The sequence below is a fragment of the Gekko japonicus genome, unplaced genomic scaffold, assembly GCF_001447785.1.
Source record: "Gekko japonicus isolate JY-2015 unplaced genomic scaffold, Gekko_japonicus_V1.1 scaffold3638, whole genome shotgun sequence".
Classification (NCBI taxonomy): domain Eukaryota; kingdom Metazoa; phylum Chordata; class Lepidosauria; order Squamata; family Gekkonidae; genus Gekko; species Gekko japonicus.
In genome coordinates this window covers 119602-133614 of record NW_015167648.1, presented here as the reverse complement: position 1 = coordinate 133614, position 14013 = coordinate 119602, and the positions used below count along the sequence as shown (strand labels likewise).

The following is a 14013-nucleotide window of genomic DNA, read 5'->3' as shown; positions in this document are numbered from 1 at the left end:
TTCCTGCTGCCGGGAGCCAGGAGAGTGAAGGAACTGCCGGTGGAGGCTGTTGTCTTTGGTGTCAGGTGTATGTGTTGCCTTTTGCTGGCTCTCTTCTTGCTTCCGAGGGCGCCACGCGGCTTTAGACGGGGATCCTGGGAGCCACAGGGGCTCTCCTCAGTACTACTTCCCGTGAAAGGAGAAGAAGAGGAGGAGATGGGAATTATACCCCCCCTTCACTTGGAGTCTCAGAGCGGCTTACAAACTCCTTTCCCTTCCCCTCCCCACCACAGGCACCCTGTGAGGTGGGTGGGGCTGAGAGAACTCTGACACCAACTGCTCTTTTTCAAGGACAGCTCTTATCAGAACTATGGCTTGCCCAAGGTCATCCAGCCAGGTGCAAGTGGAGGAGTGGGGAATCAAACCCGGTCCTCCCCGATTAGAGTCCGCACACTTAACCACTACACCAAACTGGCTCTCCAGAAGAGGACACAACATTTCTTTCTATCACTGGAAAGGGGCCGCATGAGCAAAGAAGTCTCAGCCTTCCCCCTCCCGTCTCTGTATTGGAGAGATCATTTGTGATTCCAGGAGAGCTCCAGGCGCCTCCTGGAGGTTGGTAACCAATATTGTCTTCCTGCACATGTGAGCGATGTGGCTAGAATCAAGGTCCAGGAGTCCGATTCACTGAGCCTCAGAGAAGAGAAGAGAGATTGGATTTATAAACCCATCCTTCAGTCGGCGTCTCAGAGCGGCTTACAAACTCTTTTCCCTCCCCCTCCCCACAACAGACTGAGACAGCTCTTTCAAAAACTGCCGTTTCAAGGACAACTCTTGTCATAAGTGTGGCTTGCCCAAGGTCATCCAGCAGCTGCATGTGGGGGAGTGGGGAATCAAAGCCGGTTCTCCCCGATTCTGCTCACTTAAGCACTACACCAAACTGGAGGAACCGTTTGCTGCAGGTCTTCCCCCTAACCCGAGTAGGCATCCGGGTGGCTCTTTTCCCTCCACTGCATGGAAAAGATGGGGGAGCAGGCATCCGGGTTGGCTCTCCACTGCTGCCTGGGAGGGCAAGAAATAAGGATGGAGGGAAGCCCTGTCCGCAGCACTCCCCCCTCCCCTCTGAGGGATGCCAAGACCCCCCCACCCCAGAGACTGATCTGTGTCAGGAGGTCAGGAGAACATGAAGGGCTGGAACAGGAGCGATTGGGTCAAGGAGGAGGTGGGAGAGTCCAGGGCTGAACTGGGCAACCATAACTCTTTCTTTGCATCATGGGAAAAGCCCCCACAGGTAGAAAACTAGTGCTGCAAGGAGAAAGTTTCTGCCCAGAGTCTTCTGGGCATCCAGATGGGGGCCTTGTCTCTTCCCTCCAGCCCCTGGGCACTGCTGACCTCGAAAAGATCCTGTCTCTCCGGCTCATCGTCCCTGGGAGCCTGGGGGGACCCTCCCCTTCCCACACAGCCCGAGAAGGGGAAAAGAAGACCACAGTTCAGAGGACCAGGATTTCCCAAGGGGAAGGGGGAAGACAGAAGACTTACTCTCCCCTCTCCACAAGCCCCACTGGGGACAGTCTGGCAACAGAGGGGCCAGGAATGCAGGGGCCCTCCTCTTCTCCATTGTCTCCTGGCCTCCTCCTGCTCCCCTGCCCTGACCCATTCTCATTCTCATTCATTCATTCTCTCTCTCTCTCACACACACACACACACACTCCAAAAAGACAAGGAAGTTCCTTTCCTACTCCTGTCTCCTTCCAGTTTTTATTCACCAGCTCTTCTTTCTTCGGGGATTTCTTTGCAGGAAGGGGAAGGATGTGAACTGTGGGAGAAGGGGAGCTTCCCTCCAATTAACTGCATCCTGCCTTCCTCTCTCGCCTGGGAACTGCATTGCAGACCTCCAGCCTTATATTTCTTTCCCCATCCCCTTAGGGCACCAGAGCCCAACCCCGCCATAAGAGCAGCAGCGGCAGCCTGTTTTTATTTCCTTTCTCCAGTTTGAACCTAGCCACACAATAGCATAACATTTATTGTATAAGGCCAAAGTCCATTACAATTAGGGCACACTGAAGGGATCGAAACGACTACGACAAAAGCAAGAACATCATATTGTTAAAAACTTTTAAAACCCCATTAAAAACCCATAAATGCCTTCACTATATGCCATTAACAGTTTGTTCAGCTTTTAGACACAGCTGTAACGTTCATTTTCTTGGCTGCCAAAGCCAGTTGGACTATCCAAATAGAAATGTAGTAGGCTTTGGCTTTCCTTTCAAGGGATCCCTCCAGATTTCTGACTCCAAAGGACAGCAACATATACCAAGAAATAATCCTTATGGGCAAAATTTTAAAACCAAGAATACTCAATTTTTTAAAAGCCGTACCTCCCTCCTAAAACTTTAGTTTGTATGAACTGGGTTGGAACCCACCAGGAAGAAGAACACCACCACCCCATCCAGCCTCTCAGGGGCCCTTGTGATCTAAGAGGGTCAAGCTAACAAATATATTAGTTGCTGTAGATTTCCCGGGTTGTGTGGCTGTGGTCTTGGCATTGTAGAACCTGACGTTTCACCAGTAACTGTGACTGGCCTCCTCAGAGGTATCACACAGAAAGATGGAGTACTTGACTTCCAGAAAGCTTTTGACACAGAGTACTCCATCTTTCTGTGTTACACCTCTGAAGATGCCAGTCAGTTACTGGCGAAACGTCAGGTCCTACAATGCCAACACCACGGCCACACAACCCGGGAAATCTACAGCAATTAATGAATTCCGGCTGTGAAAGCCTTCAACAACATAACAAATTGTTATAAAAATACAAATATTTATTATGGTGTACACATAAATAAAATATACAGAAGGTTAAAAGAAATAGTCCAAAAGTTGTGGTTCAGTCGCACAGTTGAGTCTGACTCTTCACGACCCTATGTACCACATCACGCCAGGGCCTCCTGTCTTCCATTGTGCTCTGGAGTTTGCTTAATTTCATGTTCGTTGCCTCGATAACACTGTCTAACCATCTCATCCTTTGCCGTCCCCTTCTTCTTTGACCTTCAATCTTTCCCAGCATCCGACTCTTTCCAAATATCCAACTCTTAAATTTTATTACCTTCAGCTTATTACATTCATCCTTTGCCGTCCCCTTCTTCTTTGACCTTCAATCTTTCCCAGCATCCGACTCTTCCCAAATATCCAACTCTCAAAGCTTATTACATTCAGAGCTGATAGTTATACATGTCCAATTGATGGGTAAAACTTTTGACCAATAGACCATACGCGTTTCGGCCCCTTCGGGCCTTCCTCAGTCGTCAATATTCCTATTGTACAATAACACACATCCAGAAATGAATGTATTAAAAAAATCTCTATAGAGCCAGGTGTTGCTTTCTAAAATTGTCGAAAAAAGGAGAAAAAGGCCAGATTATTATATATCAAATGTATATACTAAATATACATAATAATAATTTTCAAAAACAGGAAATTTTTACTGGTGTTACCTCATATGCCCTGGCCCTAGTCGATGCGAGACAGACTCCCTGGGACCAGCAGGAGATGCTGATTAGCATCATAAAGCCCTTCAGGGCTCATAGGAAGAGAGGTGGTATCGCAGATATGCAGGCCCCTGGTCGTATAAGTCTTTGAAGGTAAGCATCGACACCTTGAAATGGAACTGGTACTCGATAGGCAGCCAGTGCAGTTCACACAGCACAAGGTGGACAGACAATGAAGTCAACACCTGTGCTGCTGTGTTCTGCACCAGCTGCAGCGTCCAGAGCAGAGCCAAGGGCAGCCCCATGTAGAGAGAATTACAATAATCCAATCTGGATGTGACCATTGCATGGGTAACTGCAGACAGATCCCAGGGGGTGATATATGGGGCCAACTGCCTGTTCTATCTCAGATGAAAAAAGGCAGACCTGGCAGAAGCAGTGACCTGGGCCTCCAGGAACACCCCCAGGCTCTTCACAATCGACACTGGCACCGATGGGGCCCCGTTAAAGGTTGGGAGCCTAATTCCCAATCCCAGTCCCCTGTGACCCAGGTGCAGGACCTCTGTCCTCGATGGAGCCCATTTCGGCCTGCTCTGTTGTAACCATCCAGCCACAGCTTGTAATGCCCTGTCCAGATTTTCTAGGGCAGAGCCCAGGTGGGTGTCCATCAGTAGAGCCAGTTTGGTGTAGTGGTTAAGTGCGCTGACTCTAATCTGGGAGAACCGGGTTTGATTCCCCACTCCTCCACTTGCACCTGGCTGGACGACCTTGGGCAAGCCGTAGTTCTGATAAGAGCTGTCCTTGAAAAAGAGCAGTTTCTGTCAAGAGCTCTCTCAGCCCCACCTACCGCACAGGGAGGGTTCCCTCTAAACTGAGTTAGTGTGTTAGCTCACCATTTTTTAGCCTCTGGCTCAGACATTTTTGTCATAGCTCAGGAAGGAGGGCTCCAGAGCAAACTAATTTATGCAGTAGCCAAATTGCTCACTCACAACTTTAAGGCCAGTAGCTCACGAAGTAGAATATTTGCTCACAGGACTCCGCTGCTTAGAGGGAACTGTTGTGGGGAGGGGAAGGGAAAGGAGTTTGTAAGCCGCTCTGAGACACCTTTTGGTAGTGAAGGGCGGGGTATAAATCCAATCTCTTCTCTCTCTAGATAGAGCTGGGTGTCATGGTCATATTGATGACAGCCCAGCCATACCTCCAGATAATCTGGGCGAGGGGGCGCATGTAGATATTAAACAACATTGGTGAGAGAGTCGCTCTTTGCAGTACACCACATTCCAGGAGGTGTTGCTGAGATCATCCCCCCCCCCAAGCGCCACCCTCCGTCTTGGACCTTGGAGGAAGGAGGTCAGCCACTGCAAGGTGAGCCCCCTTATCCCCACATTGGCAAGGTGGTGGGTCAACAGTATTCAGGGTCAGGTACAGAACACACATGATACATAGCTGAGTTGCTCCTTTGGTGACTGTTTAGATTATCAGTTCATTTCATAATAATTCCCGTTACCTGCAAAGGCTTTCAGGGCCTATGTCTTACAGATCTATAGGACCACTTTTTGCGCTTTAATCTGTGGCAACCACTTTCTTTATTTTAGCAAAGATAATAGTGAGACTGATGGTGATGGAAAGAAAAGGATTCACTTTTGTGGCTGCCTCATGAAGGAATGGCCAGCTTGATGAGGTCAGGAAGGCTCCCACAATTTTAGCAATCCACAGGAAGAGAATTGTTTATATGATCATTTTCAGGACAGGATTAAGATTATGGATTTAAGCATTGTTTCTACCCTGGGTGGAAACTTCCATGATAAATTAGGTTACCCTTTCACCCAAAGTTTTTTCCATACTCTAGGCAATTATATGGATTCTCCCCCTGTGTGAATTCTTTGATGGGTAGTAAGAATTCTGCTCTTACTGAAGCTTTTCCCACATTCTAGGCATTTACATGGTTTCTCCCCTGTGTGAATTCTTTGATGGGAAGTAAGATTTGTACTACTCTTGAAGTTTTTCCCACACTCCTTGCATTTATATGGGTTCTCCCCTGCATGGATTCTTTGGTGGTATGCAAGGCTTGAACTGTGACTGAAGCTTTTTCCACACTCCAGACATTTATATGGTTTCTCCCCTGTGTGAGTTCTTTGATGGGAAGTAAGATTGCTACTCTTGGTAAAGCTTTTTCCACACTCCAAGCATTTATATGGTTTCTTCCCTGTATGAATTCTTTGATGGGAAGTAAGATTTGTACTACTTTTGAAGCTTTTTCCACACTCCAGGCATTGATATGGTTCCTCCCCTGTGTGAATTCTTTGATGGGAATTAAGGCTCTCACTCTGACTGAAGCTTTTCCCACACTCCAGGCATTTGTATGGTTTCTCCCCTGTGTGAATTCTTTGATGGGAAGTAAGATTTGTACTACTTTTGAAGCTTTTTCCACACTCCAGGCATTGATATGGTTCCTCCCCTGTGTGAATTCTTTGATGGGAATTAAGGCTCTCACTCTGACTGAAGCTTTTCCCACACTCCAGGCATTTGTATGGTTTCTCCCCTGTGTGAATTCTTTGATGGGAAGTAAGGCTGTCACTCAGACGGAAGCTTTTTCCACATTCCAGGCATTTATATGGTTTCTCCCCTGTGTGAATTCTTTGATGGGAAGTAAGACTACCTCTCTGACGGAAGCTTTTCCCACACTCCAGACATTTATATGGTTTCTCCCCTGTGTGAATTCTTTGATGGGAAGTAAGATGTGTACTACTATTGAAGGTTTTCCCACACTCCAGGCATTTATATGGTTTCTCCCCTGTGTGGATTCTTCGGTGGTATGCAAGGCTTGAACTGTGACTGAAGCTTTTTTCACACTCCAGGCATTTATATTTTTTCTCCCCTGTGTGGATTCTCCGGTGGTAAGCAAGGCTTGAACTGTGACTGAAGCTTTTTCCACACTCCAGGCATCTATGCTTTTTCTTCCCTATTTGCATTCTTTGCACGCCTCCAGCTGAAAGGAAAAGAAGCTGAGTATGAGCGCATTGTGTAAAAAATGGAGTACAAAAATTAAGGAATGAAATAAGCTTGCTCTGGTAGAGTGTGCAAGACCAAGGAAGTCTTCCCTGCCATTCTGAGAATGACTTGTCCTCTTATCCTCTGTAGAGTACAGATGTCCCTCCAACCGTCACCCCCCCGTATGCAGGATATCTTCTGTGCAGGCCCCCCACCACCACTTCTGAATGTTCCTTGAGGAACTAAACCAGTTTCTTGAATGGCTGTTCCAGGCAATGTGAAATTGACACTGTGAGGACATGAATCTTCATGAGGGTTTAAAATACCCCAGGAAAGCAAGGCTGTCTTCTGCTGAATTTTATGTTGGTATTGTGTATGGCTAACAAATGTTTATGTGGCAGGCCCATCAGAATCAAGTTCAACATTGCCCTGTACATTGGTCTGTAATGGGGAGGGAGGGGGGAGTCAAACATGTTAATTTGAGAGCTATCTGGAGTTGCTTTGTGTCATATTTCTGTGGCAAAGCATGTCCTTTGCATGCACTAGGTCCTGGGTTCAATGCTGGCATCTCCAGTTCAAGGGATCACAGAGAATACAGGGTGGGAAACATCCTTTTCAAAGACCGTGGACAATCTGAGGGACACTACTCAGCTAGACTTGGGAAATGGGACCGGACTTGGAAAAAGGAAGTTTCTCCTTTTCATATGTTCACGGCTACAGAAATCTACCAGCCCTTGGAAGGAAGCACAAGCAAGACACAGTCGCACCACAGACCTGCCAATCCCTCCTCTTCCTCGGAGAACAGGGTGAACAGCTCATCTTCTCCTTCCAGCCATGATATGAGGTCAGGTTTGGCTGTCACTGGCCCTTTTATTGGGAAACAAAGGACAAGATTATAATTCTTCTCTGTGTACATCCATTCAGCAATTTGAAGCTAGCTGGGCTCTAACCCTCCAGACACAATAGGCAACTCTGAAGAGCTGAATTTTTTCTTTGGAAGTTTGAATGGAGCAAACCCTTCACCATAATTTTTTTGTTCTTTTTGCGCAGAGAACAGGCAGGAGGGGAGAGGTCAATTCAACTAGTTTCCAGCCTTGCCTAAGCCCTTTTAGAAATGCTCCTAGGTCTAGCAAGAGCCAATGGGGTGGTCCAGTCCTCTATTCCCCAGCCAGACAGGTAATCTCTGGAATGGAACAGAGATTTGGAGAAATTAGGTACTAGAAAGACTTCAGAAACAAATATGATGGACAGATTTTCCCGCCAAATGCTAGTTCCCTGCTGTGACTGAGCAGCCCCTAGCAGTGTGGAAACATGGGTGGTTTTGAAAGTCTGCCTGTCCTTCCCTGTCATACAGATCTAATTTGGCTTTTGGCCCAGACCAGGTACCTGATGGGGAAAATTAGGAGCCCTCCTGTTTTACCCATTCAAATGGCACTGGAAATGGTATAACATTCAAACAGAAATAACAATTTTACTTAACAAGAGGGACTGATTAGATGTAGTCAGGGGTTGGAAATGCTGAGGTAAAATTTGTTGGTAATACACGCTACACTTCTTTTAACAAACACCGAAGGTCACGGCTACAATGAAGCTATTAACAAAAAACCAAAACAGCTGCTACACAAAGTGCTGCAAAGTCTATATATTGATACACAAAAATGACAGGTATTATACAAAATGTCCTTGTTAAGAAGTCGTGGAGATGTAGAAGAGTTGACGAAATTCCCCGGAGTACGCTTCTGTTTTATAATTACTTCTTCCGAACCGTCAGATAAACAACATCGTGTCTTCTGTTCATTCATAGATTGCAATCATTCAGAAAGATAATAAAGCAGATCCTAGATCCATCATACATGATAACATTAAAAATGGGCATATTTGCTGAAGGCTTAATTCATGTATGATGAATCTAGGATCTGCTTTATTATCTTTCTGAATGATTGCAATCTATGAATGAATAGAAGACACGATTTTGTTTACTTGACGGTTCGGAAGAAGTAATCACAAAACGGAAGTGTACTCCAGGGAATTTTGTCAACTTTTCTACATCTCCACGACTTCTTAACAAGGACTTTTTGTATAATACTTACCTGTCATTTTTGTGTATCAATATATAGTCTTTGCAGCGCTTTGTGTAGCAGCTGTTTTGGTTTTTTGTTAATACTTCTTTTAACAGGCAAAGTATTGTTGTTGAAGCTTACTTTCATATATTCTTGGAGAACCAGTTTGGTGTAGTGGTTAAGTACATGGATTCTAATCTGGGAGAACCGGGTGTGATTCTCTCACTTCTCCACTTGCACCTGCTGGACGACCTTGGGCAAGCCGTAGTTCTGTCAGAGCCGTTCTTGAAAGAGCATTCTTGAAAGAGCTCTCTCGGCCCCACCTACATCACAGGGTGTCTGTTGTGGGGAGGGGAAGGGAAAGGAGTTTGTAAGCCACTCTGAGTCCCCAAGTGAAGGGCGGGGTATAAATCCAATATCCTCTTCTTCTTGGATCTTTAAGAGTGAGAGGCATTTTACTTAGTATTTTAGCTACAGTAACAATGTTTCTTCATAGAGTTTCCTATGACTGTTCAGGTTTCCTGGAGATGGTATCTTTCTTTGTGCACCTAACCCACTCCTTTCTTGAAACCACAGTTTATTTCTGTTTCCTGAGTTGTGTGAAGCCATTTCCCTTCATAACAGACCAGGGTCCTCCTCAGAGCAAAACCCCCTGTGAAACTGGGCAGGAATTATTCTTCTCCTCAGAAGATAGCCCTTTTCCTTTTGGCTTGAAAGGGAGTTTCAGCAGACTACCCAATCACCCTTGCCAATTCTCATTCCCAGTTCTGGTGTCTGTGTAATGCAGACTTCAGCTTAGGCTGACACTTAAATTCATAATAATAATAATAATAATAATAATAATAATAATAATATACTTTATTGTCATTGTACATAGTACAACGAAATTAAAGATGCAATCATTTCAGTGAACCATACTCATATACACTCACACAACCATTCACAACCATCCCATAACTCCCCTTAAGGTTCACATTGCAACTTAAACCACCAATGTCACCTAAATTCCAATTTCATACAGCATTTAAAGCAATAATAGCTCTCGAATAAAAACTATTTTTAATCTGTTTGTCCTTGTTTTAATTGTCCTATATCTTCTACCCGAAGGCAGCAGTTCAAACAGGGAGTGTTCAGGGTGTGACAAATCCTGCAGAATGTTCTTTGCTTTTTTCGAGCATTGAGAACTATACAATTCCTCCAGGAACGGGAGAGGGCAGCCAATAATCTTCTGGGCTGTTATGATAACTCTCTGGAGTGCTTTCCTATCCACAGCCGTACTGGCAAACCAGGCACAGACGCAGTACTGGCAAACCAGGCACAGACGCAGTATGTTAAAATGCTCTCTATTGAGCAACGATAGAAGGACATCAGTATTTTCTCACTCAAGTTATTTTTCTTTAAAAGTCTGAGAAAAAAGAGCCTCTGCTGGGCCTTCTTCACCAGAGCAGTGGTGTTAGTGCTCCAGATAAATAAATTCTTATATTGAATTCTTCCTCAAGATAGGAATACAACAGTTAAGGCAAGGAGTCATTTCCTTTCACTCAAAAGGTGCATCTGTCTGACTGACTTTGTCAGACTCACTGACTCCAAACGACTCTGTCAAAAACCAACCGTCTGAATTCAGAATGCTTCCAACTGACAGAACAACTCTAGAATGGAATTAATTCCCTCCCTTCAGCACTCAGCTGTTCATATAGTTTTACTCAGCTGGCGCTGGCCAATCAGAGAAGGGGAGCAGCTCCATTCCAGTGAAGAGGGGGAAAAATAGGTTACTAGGCAGGAAGTTAAAGGCCAGGACCCCAAAGGTAGCATTCTCAGAAGTACTGCCAGTCCCATGCACAGGGCCAGCTAGACAGGCACAGATCAGGGGTTTCAATGCGAGGATGAGGAAGTGGTACTGGGAGGAAAGTTTTAGATTTCTTAGGCGCTAGGGAATGTTCTGGAAGAAGCTGAACCTGCACAAAATAACAAAGTTTAAGGCCAGTGGCACTTTTAAGACGAACAAAGATTTATTCTGGGTATGAACTTCCACATAAAAGTTTATACCCAGAATAACATTTTGTTGATCTTAAAGATGCCACTGGACTGAAATTTTATTCTGCTGCTTCAGACCAACACAAATACCCCCCTGAATCTGTACAAAAGAGACAGGCTTCTCTTGAACCAAAAGGGAACCAGGCTGCTGGAAATTAATATCAAAAAGCAGCGTTCAAACTAATCCCGGGGAGGGGAGCCAATAGGAGTTGAAGAGTCGCCCGTTCAGGACAAATCAGTCCAAAGGGATGATTGTGAAAACACTCAAGACAACACTGATAGGAAGAAGAGTTGGTTTTTATACCCACCCCTTTTCACTACCAAAAGGAGTCTCAGAGCAGCCTACAATCTCTGTCCCTTCCTCTCCCCACAACAGACACCCTGTGGGGTACGTGGGGCTGAGAGCTCTGAGAGAACTGCTCTTGAGAGAACAGCTCCGAGAGAACTGTGACTGACCCATGGTCACCCAGTTGGTGTGGGATTATGCAGCTGCCTTACCCCCCCTCCCCTCCTCAAAACCTGTTGACCATAGCAGATTTTTTTAAGGCAGGGCTTGTTGGGTTCCCCTGGTTGATGCCGTCTGGCCACCTGTCTCTGGTTGCTGCACCTGCAGCAATGGGATGCAGCCCTGCGTGCTCCTGCTCATCGAAAGCTTCTGAAATGTGCTAGTCTTTAAAGAGCCACGAGGGCCTCTGGTTGTTGCACCTTGCTTGTCAGGCAGCAGCTCTCTGTGCTGCGCAAAACGTCTTGTGCCGATTAAGCAAAAAGTGATCAGTTAGGTGCTGGTGATGGGTGTGAGTCACGGTCAGTGGTAAAACAGCTCTGGTAACTGGCATTAAATTTTATGGCATACACGGCCTGGCCTGATAAACTGACATTTATGTCAGATTCAGCCCCTGTAACAAATGAGTTTGAGTAGCAGGAACTCCTCTGCATATTAGGCGACACACCCCTAATGTAGCCAATCCTCCAAGAGCTTACAGAGCTCTTCTTACAAAGGCCTACTGTAAGCTCTAAGAGGATTGGCTACATTAGGGGTGTGTCACCTAATATGCAAAGGAGTTCCTGCTACATAACGAGCCCTCCTCTGATATAATGGTGACCCCGAACACAGGCCAGAGCTGTAGACAGGGTGGCAGAGCTGACCAAAAGGGACTAACCACGTCTTTCCTCAACGGTGACTTCATTACCATGAGCAGAGAAGGAGTCACAGTCACACCTCACAGCATGGAGGAGCCAGACAAGGAGACAGGGAGCCTTACCCAGAGAGGCCACGTTCCCAAAATTCTCCAGCATGACTTGCTTGTAGAAAACCCTTTGAGCTGGGCTCAGCAGGACCCACTCCTCCTGGGTGAAATACACGGCCACCTCTTCAAAGGACACGGGGCCCTGGGAGGAGAAGAAGAAGAATGCAGTTCTTTCCAGCACTGATCCATGAGGAAAAAAGCAACATGGGTATTGAAACCGTTTCTGAACAGTGGCAGCCAGGAGGGGATCAGAGCATAAGAACATAAGAGACGCCAATGTTGGATCAGGCCAAAGGCCCATCCAGTCCAACACTCTGTATCACACAGTGGCCAGAAATACCAGTGCCATCAGGAGGTCCACCAGTGGGGCCAGGACATTAGAAGCCCTCCCACTGTTGACCCCCAACCAAGCACCAAGAAGACAGAGCATCACTTGCCCCAGAGCCCCTATCTATGCCTTGTGGCTAATAGCCACTGATGGACCTCTGCTTCGTATGCTTTTCTAATTCCCTTTTGAAGCCGTCCATGCTTGTAGCCACCACCACTTCCTGTGGCAGTGAATTCCAAGTGTGACTCACTCTTTGGGTGCAGAAGTACTTCCTTTTATCCGTTCTAACCTGACCGCTCAGCAATGTCATGGAGTGCCCACGAGCTCTCGTATTGTGAGAAAGGGAGAAAAGTACCTCTTTCTCTACCTGCTCTGAGGCCTTCCCTTCCCTGCTCTCCTTGGGCTCATCCTGGGGGCAGAAGGGTGGGCGGCACTCACAGGGCACTGCCAGCCTAGTCTCTGCTCTGGCTTCCCCCTCCTTTCCCCAACACAGAAGTGAAAAGCATGACCTCTGGGAGGAAGGCCCTTCCACAGAGAGGAACGTTTGTCTACACAAAAGCAAGCTGATATTGAGCCAGTAGGAAGGCCAGGCCTTGCCCTCTTGGGTGCTGAAGAAGACACAGAGGTTTTTAGTGTCCTCCCCTCTACCTTTTCTTTTTGCCAGTCACCCAGATTGTATTCAGCTTTCTGATAAAGAGATAAACAGCCCAGAGGGCATTTAATGGCCTTCAGAGGGCATTCAATTGCCTTCTGAGTTCCCTTCCACAGGGCAAGCTTAGAAGGGCACTCAAGAGTGGCACCTTCAATACATATCCAACATCTTTCTTGCCCTGTGAAAAGGAACTCAAAGGGCATTTGAATGCCTTCTGAGCTGTCTTTTCCTGGGTCCCATCACCCCCCCCCCCCAGGGAGAGGGAAGCCCGAGGGCCAGACGCAATGCTCTCACCCTGGCCGCCGCCAGCAGCAGGCAGCAGCAGCGGCCTCTCCTCAAAAATCAGGTTTCTAAATCAAAGCTATAAAATCCTTACCAGGTGGTACCTCATTCCTACGAGATTTCATAAAATATCCACATTGAATCCCTCGCACTGCTGGCGATCCTGTGGTGAACGAGGTACGTTCATCCATTGTTGGTGGACATGTTCAGCAATTTTGGTCCAAGGTAATTTTATCTATCAAGGATATCACAGGTTATTTGATCCCATTGCAACCTGACCTTACATTTTTAGATTATTGGAACAATTCCCATATCCCTAAACTTAGACAAGACCTTATTTCGATCTTACTGATGGCTGCTAAGGTGGTTATATCGCCAGTAGTTGGAAATCCCCCCAACAAGTTATTACTATCCTCTTGGCGTTTGAAAATCTGGGACTACTATATTATGGATAAAATTTCTGATGTACTTGCTAATGCTAATCTTTAACCACGAGAACTCTAATCTTCATTTGAAATGGTTTCCCTTTCTTGAGTTTATGTTTAATGCTGAATCATCTAAATTCAATGTTCCCGAAAAGTATTACAAACTATTTCACAGTATGTAAACCTCTTAACATTTTTTATGTCTCTGTATAACTATGCCTAGTTCCACTGTTGTTCAATGTTTTGATTGTTTTCTGCTGTTTAAAATAAAAACATTATAAAAAAAAAAATAAGGTTTCTAGCATGGCTATTTGTGGGGTGGTACTTTTAATTAAGGGGGAAGGGCCCTGAAATGCCCCACTGTAGCTATGGGCCTGAAGAAGCTTGATCGCCGTCCATCTCTGCAGTGACAACCCCCCCTCCCCCATTACCTGAAAAGTCCTCATGGCAGCACTTTCCCCTTCACCACACAGAGGAGACGGGGAAGGAAGTATCAGAGGTGTCTTCCTGCTGCTGCCTGGGAGCGAGAG

The 14013-nt window shown here is 46.2% G+C and overlaps 1 pseudogene; it reads right to left on the bottom strand.

Annotated features, from left to right (window-relative positions):
- Window positions 1–4805: 4805 nt before the first annotated feature.
- Window positions 4806–14013, bottom strand: part of LOC107112888 — a 122881-nt pseudogene continuing 113673 nt past the window's right edge.